The sequence below is a fragment of the Salvelinus namaycush genome, chromosome 3 (genome assembly GCF_016432855.1).
Source record: "Salvelinus namaycush isolate Seneca chromosome 3, SaNama_1.0, whole genome shotgun sequence".
In the NCBI taxonomy this organism is placed as follows: domain Eukaryota; kingdom Metazoa; phylum Chordata; class Actinopteri; order Salmoniformes; family Salmonidae; genus Salvelinus; species Salvelinus namaycush.
Genome location: NC_052309.1, coordinates 53,415,228 through 53,428,530, shown reverse-complemented (window position 1 = coordinate 53,428,530; position 13,303 = coordinate 53,415,228). Strand labels below are relative to the sequence as shown.

The 13,303-nt window shown below is 38.4% G+C and overlaps 1 protein-coding gene across 1 annotated transcript in view; it reads left to right on the top strand.

The window, feature by feature from the left end:
• The window catches only part of LOC120044420 (teneurin-2-like), a 203,608-nt gene that overhangs the window by 139,136 nt on the left and 51,169 nt on the right, over positions 1-13,303 (top strand). The gene's annotated exons all lie outside the window — the stretch shown is intronic.

Genomic DNA, 13,303 nt, shown 5'->3' with positions numbered 1-13,303 from the left:
CGTTTGCGTTAGGCCTAAATGTGGAAAAGAAACAGCACAGAAAGACAGAGTAGTTTAGTAAACAGTAAAATGCAGCAACTAGAGGTTGCTAGCAATTTGGTGAAAATATTGTATGTGCCATTTTTCAGTACTCATGCTGCTTAAGTGCCGACATGTTGCTCTGGCAGTATTCTAGTGCAACATGTGTGCGTTACTCTTAAAATATGAGTATTGCGTCTCTCACTGTTCACCTATCATGTACCACATCAACAGGGAGTAACTAAGAATACTTTGAAAAAGAAAACAGTCACCCTATGTACTAGGATTTAAACTTTTTGTTTTTACACAGTACTTGGTATGATGAATTTTTCAGTTTGATTTTCACTGATTTTTAATTCATTTAGAAAAGTGCATCATTACGATATTTGGTGTACATAGCGTAATTAATATTGTTTGCATTAATAAAACAATGAATATAATTCTGCATTTTGTTCATACGTTTTCAATAACTAGACCTCAAGTAAATACGTATTATATATATATGCATATTGTTAAGAAACTATGTCATACCAGCTTTAACTCATCACGTGCATGCAGTTCATAAAGCATCTGTGCAAGAAATCAAATCAAATCTATCACAGTCAGTCAGGCGGTTAAAAGACCATAGAATGATTTTTCCACGGAAGTGTCAATACTTGCAGGTATGACGAAGTGGTATGTCTACGACATGAAATGGCATATCACCAGCATATCATCCTCATGGAAGTGTCAATACTTGTAGGTATGACGAAGTGGTATGTCTACGACATGAAATGGCATATCACCAGCATATCATCCTCATGGAAGTCGATGGCCTGGTGCTGCTGTATTAATGCTTTGATATGACTCTCTGCTTCTCACCTCGTCCTGTTTGGAGTCAGAACAGAAGTGATATTTTCGACTAAACACAATTAACCCAGATTGTTAGACAGGTAGGCACATGTATCAACACTGTCGACATTGTGCCCTCATGTTCTCCATGGAAGGAACGTAGGAGTATTTTTAGCTCTAAGAGGTATCACAGATCTAAAGCGCTTTTTAGATTTCCTTGTCATCAATTCCATTGAGATTTCAAACACATCTCCTCCTTTTTTTTTTTTTTTTTTTTTTTTTTTTTTTTTTTTTTTTTTTTTTTTTTTTTTTGGGGTGGATCAGCTTAATATTGCGGAAAGAATGTTGCTTCCAATGTAATTGTCTGCATCATTTCCAATCCCCCATATTTTTTTGGGTAAATATATATATCCATACACGCATGCATACATATATACATATATACATACACATACCTATATAGACATACATACTTTTTTAAAGAATATACCTTTATTATTATTCCCCGCAACCCTACCACCGCTCCCCCAATTGGAGTAAACTAATAAACACTTCTGCTTTTACCTTCAATTTATACATCTTATACCTATTTTACAGACACAGACTACTTTATAATAGTTCTCTCTTGTTTGTTCTTAGTCCTTCCTCTTTTTCTGTTGTCCATCCAATTTTATTTCCACTTGTAACTGTGCTATTTCACAAAAGCTCCGCACCTATACACATTTCACAGATCCCGTATGCCCTACATTGTTTATCTTGTTATTAGTCCCACCCTTCAGTTCTACTCAACCCTTCCCATCTATCTTCCAACATCATCCATTTCGGATTTTTATTTGCCATATATTTTTCAACTGTGCTGTGATGCTTCACAAAAGATTTGAACCTTCCTATTCTCATAGCTTCTACAGATTGTAAATTAAAAATAAACATTTTTGCTAAAATAATTATTATATTATTGATTGATTGACTATGGCTTTTCAAATCCCCCAGTATTGCTATCTGTAGCGTTAGTTCTAGGCAAATGTTGCAATTCTTCAGCCATTCCTGGACCTGTGACCAAAAACGAGCTACATATGGACAATACCAAAATAAATGGTCTAATGACTCTGCCTCCTCACAGCAGAATCTACAGAGCTGGGAAGATTGTATACCCCATATATATAACATTCTATTAGTTGCAAGAATTTTGTACAATAATTTAAATTGAAAAATTCGAAGTTTTGAATCCGGCGTTGTTTTGCGTATCAATTCATAAACCATGTGCCATGGAATGGGTACATCGAACATCTCTTCCCAACTATTTTGCAATTTATATGGCACAGCTGTCAGTTTTTTGGTCCTTAAATGAAATTGGTATATGTTTTTATTTATCACACTTTTCTTTAACCATTTATGTTCTTTAATACAGGGCCGACATACAAGTTCCTTACTTTTTTCCCCTTCTACTTGCCTCTTCCATTTTTGTGGTAATGCTGCAATTAATTGGTTGTAATTTTGGGTAGAGCAGACATTTCCATATGTCTGTGTGAGCTGCATGTGTGACATAACTCCACCAGTCCTATTTATGATATCATTCACAAAAATTATACCTTTTTTAAACATTTCTTCGATAAATACAGTTTTTTTATCAATTACTATATTTGAATTTAACCACAATATTTGTTGTACTATTTGTTCCGTCCTTTCAGGTGGATTAAACTGAAATTGCAACCAACTTTCTAAGGCTTGTTTAAAAAATAAGGATATTTTGGAGATTATTTCCTTTTCAAACAACCGAAAGTGAGCAGGTGTAATCTGAATAAAGGGAAAAAGGCCCTTCTTGAACATAGGATGAGACATTCGTACCAATTTACTAGAGAACCAGTTTGGATTTAAGTATAACTTTTGTATGACTGATGCCTTTAGTGAGAGGTCTAATGCTTTAATATTTAATAATTTCTGCCCTCCGAATTCATATTCGTTATATAAATAGGCCCTTTTAATTTTATCTGGCTTGCCGTTCCAAATAAAATGGAATATTTTTTGTTCATATAATTTAAAAAGCAGGTCACTAGGTGTAGGCAAAACCATAAGCAAATAGGTAAACTGTGATATGACTAAAGAGTTAATCAGGGTGATTTTTCCACAAATAGACAAGTATTTTCCTTTCCATGGTAGCAAGATCTTATCTATTTTTGCTAACTTTCTATAAAAATTTATTGGAGTGAGATCATTTCTTTCTTTTGGGATTTTTATACCGAGTATATCCACATCTCCGTCAGACCATTTAATTGGTAAACTACATGGCAATATAAAATGTGTATTTTTTAGTGATCCAATACGTAATATGGTACATTTATCATAATTTGGTTTTAATCCAGAGAGGATAGCAAAGGTATCTAGATCCTCTATGAGGCCGTGGAGAGACTCTAGTTGTGGTTTTAAAAGAAAACATGAATCATCAGCGTACAATGACACCTTAGTTTTTAAGCCACGGATTTCTAATCCATTAATATTAATGTTTGATCTAATTTTAACAGCTAACATTTCGATGGCAATAATAAATAGATATGCCGATAGTGGACAACCTTGTTTTACTCCTCTAGATAGTTTAAAACTTTCTGAGATGTAGCCATTATTTACTATTTTACACCTAGGGTTACTATACATAATTTTAACCCATTTTATAAGAGATTCCCCAAAATTGAAATATTCTAGGCATTTATATATAAACTCCAGTCGTACTTTATCAAAAGCCTTTTCAAAATCAGCTATGAAAACCAGACCTGGTGTCCCCGATATTTCATAGTGTTCTATTGTTTCCAGTACTTGCCTTATATTATCTCCAATGTATCGTCCATGTAAAAAACCTGTCTGATTAGGATGAATAATATCTGACAAAACTTTTTTTATTCTATGCGCCAAGCATTTTGCTAGGATTTTTGCATCACAACACTGAAGTGTAAGAGGTCTCCAATTTTTTAATTGGACTGGATCTTTATATATACCACTTGGGTCCTGTTTCAGTAATAACGATATCAGACCTTCTTGTTGCGTGTCTGATAATCTACCATTTATATAGGAGTGGTTAAAACAAGCTAATAATGGTCCTTTGAGTATATCAAAAAAAGTTTTGTATACTTCCACTGGTATGCCATCCAGCCCTGGAGTTTTCCCATCCTTAAAGGCCCCAATTGCATCAAGCAGTTCCTCCTCTGTAATTTGGCCTTCACATGAGTCTTTCTGTACAGATGTTAATTTTACATTATTAATAGGAAAAAAATCCATACAATTAGTTTCAGTTAGTGGAGATGGAGGAGCCTGAAACGAAAACATATTCTTAAAGTACTTTACTTCCTCTTTCAAAATATCATTTGGTGAATCATGCGTGACTCCATCATTTGTAACAAGTTTTAATACATTTTTTTTGGTAGCATTTCTATATTGAAGATTGAAAAAGAATTTGGTGCATTTTTCCCCATATTCCATCCAGTTCGCTTTATTTTTATAATGTATTACACTGGATCTTTCTTGAATAAGTTCCTCCATTTCTTTTTGTTTTTCCTCTAACTTATTCTGTGCCTCTATGGTACTGTTTTTATTGCTATCTAACTGTACTGTTAGTCCTTCAATTTCCTTTGTTAATATGGACTCTTTTGATCTAAATTGCTTTTGTTTTATAGATGAGTACTGAATTGCATGGCCTCTAAACGCACACTTAAAAGTGTCCCATACAATAAGGGGATCTGCTGTACCTATGTTATGTCTGAAAAAGTCAGTTATAAAATCTTCTGTCCTAGTTCTAAACAATTTATCATCTAGTAGACTTTGATTAAATTTCCAATATCCTCGCCCACGTGGAAATTCTGTAAGAGAAATATATATGCCAATTATGTGATGATCCGACCGCATTCTGTCCCCTATCAACACTTTTTTAACTTTTGGTGCCAGAGAGAATGGTATAAGAAAGTAGTCAAGACGACTAGCTTGATTCAGCCTCCGCCATGTATATCTCACTAAATCAGGGTATTTAAGTCTCCATATATCCACTAATTCCAATATATCCATGACATTCATGATTTCCTTAAGTGCCTGAGGGTGATAGTTTGTAGTGTGATTTCCTTTCCGGTCTATAGAGGTATTTAAGACCGTATTAAAATCTCCCACTATAATAATAGAGTCTAGTGTTGCTTGTAGAGTTGATAAATTCTTATATATATTTTCAAAGAAGCTTGGATCATCATTATTCGGACCGTATAGGTTAACAAGCCATATTTGTTTATTGTCCAATAACATATTTAAAATAATCCATCTACCTTGAGGATCTGTTTGGACAATTTGCACATTTGGATCAAAATTATTGTTAATTAAAACCATCACCCCTTTTGAATTTCTTTGCCCATGGGAGAAATATATTTTTCCCCCCCAGTTCTTTTTCCACAAAACTTCATCTAAAACTGTTGAATGGGTTTCCTGTAAACAATAGATATTATAATCCTTCTCTTTTAGCCAGGTAAATACTGATCGTCTTTTCTTATTATCTGCTAAGCCATTACAATTGTAACTGGCTATACTTATTTCACCACTTACCATAATGAGACACACCTTTCATTCTTTTAATCAGAATATATTTTTGTAAACGTACTATTAAAAAGTAACATAATGATTGAGTGTCTATATAGTTGTACCATGATATTTGCATTTCTACTAAGTAAACCTCCAATTGGTCCCTACTATTCCACCCGCTAAAAGGCCTCATCTCGAGATGGCTTGTCATCCCAATGCCCGGTAGACCACCCTCGACCCCCTGTATCCCATAGCCCTGAACCGACTGGGATCCATTCTTTGAAAAGAGCATACAGTGCCATTTACCGAATTGAAGAAGATCAATTACCATATGCATTTCCATTGCCCTCACCTCGATTTGTATTATATATATCTGTGGATCATCCTCTATTGTCCCTAACATCTTTTACTTCTTCCTTCGCAACAGTTGTGGGATACACACATACACCCACACACACTCAGCCCTTACCCCCACACAACCATAAGCTCACTTTCTCAACAATTGCACCATCCCAGAGCCCAACTCAAGATGGGTCATGATTTACAAATGCACTTGCAGTTGCAGCTGCATGAGAAGGCCTGCAAGACCGCACAAAAAATTAGCAAAAATTGAGAGATTTATTTACCATTGTCATATCCTAGATAATGGAGGTCAAATGTACACCTTATTCCTGAAACACCCACAATACGGCCACCCGTCATGACCATGTCCCCACGCATCTCCATGCAGTCCGACTTTGATTTTGTGCCGCCAGGGCCACAATAATATACCCCCTCTCTGAATGTCCGAGTGTGACCCCCTCCCCATGGGTTACTGCAGCTAGTGTTGCCAGCACTGCCACTGCCTGGGTGGGGGCACCCCACCGGAATCCCCACCGGCTAGGTACAAGGTCGTCAAGGTTCTCATTAGCAGCTTTGAGAATTTCCTTGTATATTATGCTCTCCCTTATTGGGGCTTTGGCTTTGCAGGACCAACCCTGCCAAGCAGGCTCAGAATCTTGAGGGGGCAGTGCTGCTCTTGGTCTCTGACCTCATTTTAGCTGCATACAGACCGCTTACAGCGGGCACATAAAACAGTTAGGGACTTCTCCTTAGTATCTGGGTCATTCAGGTGGGTGTCTAGGGTATAGTGCCATGGACCGTACCATTAAAATAGGATAATAAATAATTAGATATAATTTATAAAAAAATAAATAAAAAATGTAGTTCTCCATGATAGGACAATAAATAAATAAGACGTATAATTCATTATAAAAGTATATCCATCATCTGAACAACATTGAAAGCCCTCTCATACCCGGCTCACAGCAATACATTGGCTCTGGGATATGCAACCATTTCATTACTCACTCACTCAACTTTCCAAACATAACAAATAAAATAAAAAATAAACACAAACCATACCATCCACACATACTGTGCCTTCTGTTTACTTAGTTTTTATCTTCACTATGTTGAATTAGTGCTTGTGTGTTCAATTAGTTATATGTGAAGATTTATAGAAAAGCTATATTTTTTATTGTATTGTTACAATCAGTAACCGGGCTTGAATTGTGTTTATTTCCCTCGTCTATGAGAACTTTGTAATTTTTAAAATAACCATGGAGTAGTCTTTGTGTCTCTGAACAACTGGTTATCAATATATAGTTTATCAACGACGAGAGCTACTCGTTTCGCTTTTAATCTATTTTCTTTGAAAATTGGATACAGAACTTTGCGCCGTTCTGCAATTTCCTTCGGAAACTGATCATTCATGCCAATTTTGGTCCCAGCAAGTCTTTTACCCAGGCTTTTAACCATTATTTTATCTTTAAATGAAGCAAATTTGGCAACGATTGGGCGTTCGTACCTCTGCCCTCTCTGTCCGAAGCGGTGAACGCGTTCAAGTTGGATTTTGTCGATAACTTCGCGTGGAATCTGAAGCGCTGTAAGGAGGAACTCTCTAACTATAGATTCAGGAACTTCTCCTTCTTTTTCTTGGATACCTGTAAGTACCAAATTCTCTCTCATGGATCTAGTTTGTATGTCTAGTAAGGTTTCCTTCAGAACGGTGTTCTCCTTTTTAATTCCATTCATTTCGGTTTCAATCTTATTGACTGTCCCTTTTAGCGCGTGTGTTTGCTTCTCCAATGTCGCAGCTTTTTCATCACTCATCTCTAGGCTTGCCTTCAACTCTTTTATATCCTTACTAACTAATTCAAGTATACCCAGTTTGTCATTTATTGATTTTAACAGATCGGTTTCGACCTTTACCATTCCGGGTGGTGAGAATATTAAATCATCAGTGTCTGTAGAAGAGTCACGTTTTCGTTTTGTAATCGGTTCCCCTGTCTTACTCTCCGTCATGTTTGGTTGTTGCCTGTTTTCGTAATATTTGTCGATAAATGTCTCTAGTTTTAGGATTTGTTTTGTGTTATTGTCCAGATTGAAGGTTATCACTCACCAGATTAAGTAGTGCTAATATTTTAGTCTAATTTAGCAGATATTTCGAATATTATGTTTTATCTTGAGGTGCTCTACATAAATCCCTTCAGTCCGCCATTACCCTTACGTTACCTTTACGTCATACCTCCTCCTTTGTCAAGTGTGCTTTTCCTTCTTTTTTTCTCTCCATTGTTTAGGTAGCTGGATAGAATAAATAATATTTTAATTGCCTGTTGTTTTCCACTCTGGCATCTCTTTCCCTGTTTCTGATAATGAATCCTGCTATCGTTTTTGATTGAAATTCCTGTATGTAGAGCACACACAGTTCACATACTGTGTTCTGTAATAGGATACTATAGTTCTCTACAAAGCATTCTGATGTGCTGTTTTGTAACTTACTTTTCCCCGCCATCTGCACACATTGTGTCGTCTCAGGCTCGTCTGTACTTTACTCGTACAATCACATCTCAAAGGGAAACATTTTCACCAACAACCACCAAGAAGCTGAATGATGAAACGGATAATGAGCCATTTTTTCCCCGTCATATTGCAATGCTTTTTATTCTCCAAGGTTACACTGCAGTTGGTTTTCCTGCCCACGTGCCTTGTTCAGTTATCGACTGATTCCCTTATTATTACGACAACTCGGTCATCCGTCCCCTCTACTCCTCTAGCCTCATTGCATATTTTGTTATCCCAGTTTAAATCACTGTGTGTTTGAAGTTGGATGACTGTTAATTTTTGCGTTCCCTGCTCCTAAATTCCACATTGTATTATTGTGACGGCTTTTTCATTCCCATGATCATATTTGCATGCATAATATGCCTCTTCCATATTGTGGCAGTGTTGCATCTCCAAACAAATGCTAAACATTGCCTTCAAACGTGTAGTCTGCCCCTGAAGCCTCCACTCTTAGCCTTGCTTGTGGCTTATCCCCAGTGCCGGCTGTGCGTAATTGGTATGCGTTGTTAGTCTCCTGCTAATTTTTGCGCTAACCCATGCTACAGCATTAGCACCTTGTGTACGCTCCATCTCTCTTCCTGAGGCCGTCACATTCTCGGGTGCCATGGGGGGAGAAGTGAGGTGTCGATGGCATCAGCACTGTATGTGTGCCTGCTGGGGCCTGTCTCTCCACACACTCTCTGGGAAGGTTTAGCCAGAACTGGATGTGAGCAGTGGCAGACGCAGGAGCTACTCCTGGAAAGACTCAGGCTCTTAGCGCACTAATGCTACCGATGCATTATTCATCTGTTGTTGTTTTTTTCCCCTCTTGCGATTTCCGGTGTCTATGCGTTTTATGAAGTAGGAAAACATTCCAGCAGGGAAATCACTAGAGGTTTGTGCGGTGTGTTGCATGTTTGATCACTCCATTCTCTATACCACTTTGTTACCAAAGGAATTTGTCTGGTCTTAAATTTTGTATTAATAAATTGTATTAATGCCACAGATCTCTCTGGTGATGAATGTAATTTCATAGCGTTGAGGTATTTGATTTGGAGGGGTTTCAAGTTGAATGTGCAGTAGTCTCGTCTCCCTGTCTGTTGCTGCTGGACAGTTATTATTGTCTAATTAGTGAAGATGAGTGACCGAGGCAGGGAAATAGTGTGCTCTGAATATTTAAAAACTACCTCCGTCTCACCCCCCCCCCCCTCTTCTCTCCATCAGTATGTCTCTGTATTTCATTTGCACTAACGTACTGCAATCTTGCTTTTTAATTAAATCCCCAAGAAAGAAAAAGATCAAGGGGACAGGGCTAAGTAGTGCACTCCGAAACTGAGCTGTCCTTCGGCAGTTCCAGATCCTCAGCTCTTTAGAAGAGTAGGGGTATGATCCACGGCTTCTCAAGCATGGCCGCTCACTGATCTGACTTGGTGTGGTGTTGCTGCGGGTCTGTGTTTTGCCACCCATCCTATCGCTCTGGAAACGCCCGACAGAATTGTCAACATGAAGTTTATTCACCGAACAGAAGTGGGAAAAAACGATTGGAACTGCTTCTGCTAATCCTGCCATTCTCTATTACGATATGATGTGCTAGCAGTGGAAGAAAAGGAAGTCTGGACACCCTCAGCTGAATCCTGGCTCTTGCATATCCATAACACCGTTCTTACCAATTTGCAGCCGAAGCCAAATGTTAACCCATTCAGCTTGGCAGGCGTCCAACACTCGTTGAGGCGTTGAGAGCTGTCATGAGTACACTGACCTTTTGGGCCTGTTTCAATGAAGAGATTTGCACCTGTCTTTGGTTTGTGTGAAGAGATAGATAGGTGGAACGAACAAACGGCTGGAAGACAGAAAAATGCCCCCTTTCCAATCATGCCACCTCATTTATTTTTAAGCGGGCTGAGTCACAGTAAAAATCACAATTTCTATTACCTTGCGCTGTCTTGAGGCTTCTCTTGCCCTGTTTAGATTGTGTCTTTTATCATTCCAAATTGACATTTATGCTTTTACTCGTATTGTTTTTCCAAGGTTCCCACCGCTCATGTTGGGCAATTTATTTTAATCCTTGTCATTCTAGCCCGTAGCCTGCGAATCTGAGCTGCAGTAATTTCAACATCGCCATGCACCACTAACAACAACAAGCGGACCCAGGAAGCTGTTGTGCTGTGCTTCCATTTCGCCCTGCATTGCCTCTGATCTGTAATTGCTTTTAGCCTTTTTTATTCCCTCTCAGCTTTCTGTCTCTTTTCTCCACATGTATCTTTGATAGCTGAGGTGGCTATAAAACACATTTCTACACCTGGGTCATTATCTACAGCAATTGTTATTTTGCCTGGACTCCTAAACATTGGAGAAACAAATAGGCATGTAGACCATTTCATGTGTGTGTGTGTGTGTTTTCCTCTGTTCCCATACTGTTTAAAGAGAGTTGGAGCAGATTTTCAAGTTCAAACAGAGATTTTCAAGTTTAAACTGAGTTTTGTAGCAAATTGGCTTGAGCTGGCATCCAGTTTTTTGTTCAGGAATGATTCTAAAACAACAACCATCATATAGTAGCTTATTTGACACGGGCTCTCGTCTCTGTTTTATTGAGTTCTCTTTTGCATACTGTAGGTTTGCACAGTAAATTAGAACTTAATTATGAATCAACTCTTGACGGGGAAGAAAATAAAAATAAAATTACATTTAGAAAAGCAAAAGGAGGTAGAAGATAGAGGGGGAAATGAATGTCATTTTTGGGTGGAACTACAGCTCAGTGCTGTTTCCCAACAGTTTTTACATTAAAGGAGCTTATGATGCTGGATGAGATTTAAAGCTACAGAACAAAGTTTTAGTCATGCTCATATGGATGTTGCTGCAGCTTGGCTGATACCAATTTTACTTGGATAAATCTTGCCATAAATCTTTGTTTTTAATGGAAACATTTATTTTATTAATTTAGCAATTTTTTGGGTGTAATACATATTTCTTACAATAAATATAATATCATTTTTTCCCCTGATTTAATATAAAGAAAACACACACTCTCAATTTCCATTTCTGCCACTGTAGCGAGGAGCTGCCTTGCTGACAGAAAAGCAATTAACCTTTTAGAAGTTTGTTCATTCTATATCCATGGAGTGGGTAATTACCAACATGGCTGGCTGTTATTAAGTTTGTATCCTCATTTGCTAATTTCTAGTTTGCCCCTCTTGCTCCTCATAGGACTTTGTTTGGAATTGGAATGATTGTCTTCCAGGCAGAAAGAGAAAAGGCATAATTCTCCGGGGATAGGTTGTGTGAGTGCACTTGTTCTGCCTGGCTGATGTTGTTGCTTTCTGTTCACGTGTGTGATCATGTGTGTGCTGTGTTAGGCACCCCTCCACTCTGCTGTGACCCAAACGTGCTGCATCTCTTTATTGTGGAGGGTTAAGTCACCATGTCATCCATTCTGAAAAAGCTGCTGCTCCCACTAATAAAACAGCAGTGCAGCTACAGTTTTTTTTTAACCTTTATTTAACTAGGCAAATTCTTATTTTCAAAGACGGTCTAGGAACAGTGGGTTAACTGCCTTGTTCAGGGGCAGAACGACAGATTTTTACCTTGTCAGCTCAGGGATTCAATCTGTCAACCTTTCGGTTACTAGTCCAACGCTCTAACCACTAGGCTAGTTTACATACACATAGGTTGGAGTCATTTAAACTCGTTTTTCAACCACTCCACAAATTTCTTGTTAACCAACTATAGTTTTGGCAAGTCGGTTAGGACATCCACTTTGTGCATGACACAAGTCATTTTTCCAACAATTGTTTACAGACAGATTATTTCACTTATATATTAATTCACTGTATCCCAATTCCAGTGGGTCAGAAGTTTACATACACTAAGTTGACTGTACTTTTAAACTGCTTGGAAAATTCCATAAAATGATGTCATGGCTTTAGAAGCTTCTGATAGGCTAACAGACATCATTTGAGTCAATTGGATGTATTTCAAGGCCTACCTTCAAACTCAGTGCCTCTTTGCTTGACATCATGGGAAAATCAAAAGAAAACAGCCAAGACCTCAGAAAAAGATTGAAGACCTCCACAAGTCTGGTTCATCCTTGGGTGCAATTTACAAACGCCTGAAGGTACCACGTTCATCTGTACAAACAATAGTATATAATAGTATATAAACACCATGGGACCACGCAGCTGTCATACCGTTCAGGAAGGAGACGTGTTCTGTCTCCTCGAGATGAACGTACTTTGGTGCGAAAAGTGCACATCAATCCCAGAACAACAGCAAAGGACCTTGTGAAGATTCTGGAGGAAACAGGTACAAAAGTATCTATATCCACAGTAAAACGAGTCCTATATCAACATAACCTGAAAGGCTGCTCAGCAAGGAAGAAGCCACTGCTCCAAAACCGCCATTAAAAAGCCAGACTGCGGTTTGCAACTGCACATGGGACTGATGAAACAAAAATAGAACTGTTTGCCATAGTGACCATCGTTATGTTTGGAGGAAAAAGGGGGAGGCTTGCACGCCAAAGAACACCATCCCAACCGTGAAGCACGGGGGTGGCGACATCATGTTGTGGTGGTGCTGCAGGAGGGACTGGTGCACTTCACAAAATAGATGGCATCATGAGGCAGGAAAATGATGTGGATATATTGAAGCAACATCTCAAGACATCAGTCAGGTAGTTAAAGCTTGGTCGCAAATGGGTCTTCCAAATGGACAATGACCCCAAGCATACTTCCAAAGTTGTGGAAAACTGCTTAAGGACAACAAAGTCAAGGTATTGGAGTGGCCATCACAAAGCCCTGACCTCAATCCTATAGAAAATTTGTGGGCAGAACTGAAAAAGCGTGTGTGAGCAAGGAGGCCTACAAACCTGACTCAGTTACCCCAGCTCTGTCAGGAGGAATGGGCCAAAATTCACCCAACTTATTGTGGGAAGCTTGTGGAAGGCTACCCGACCCGTTTGACCCAAGTTAAACAATTTAAAGGCAATGCTATCAAAGACTAATTGAGTGTATGTAAACCTCTGACCCACTGGGAATGTGATGAAAGAAAT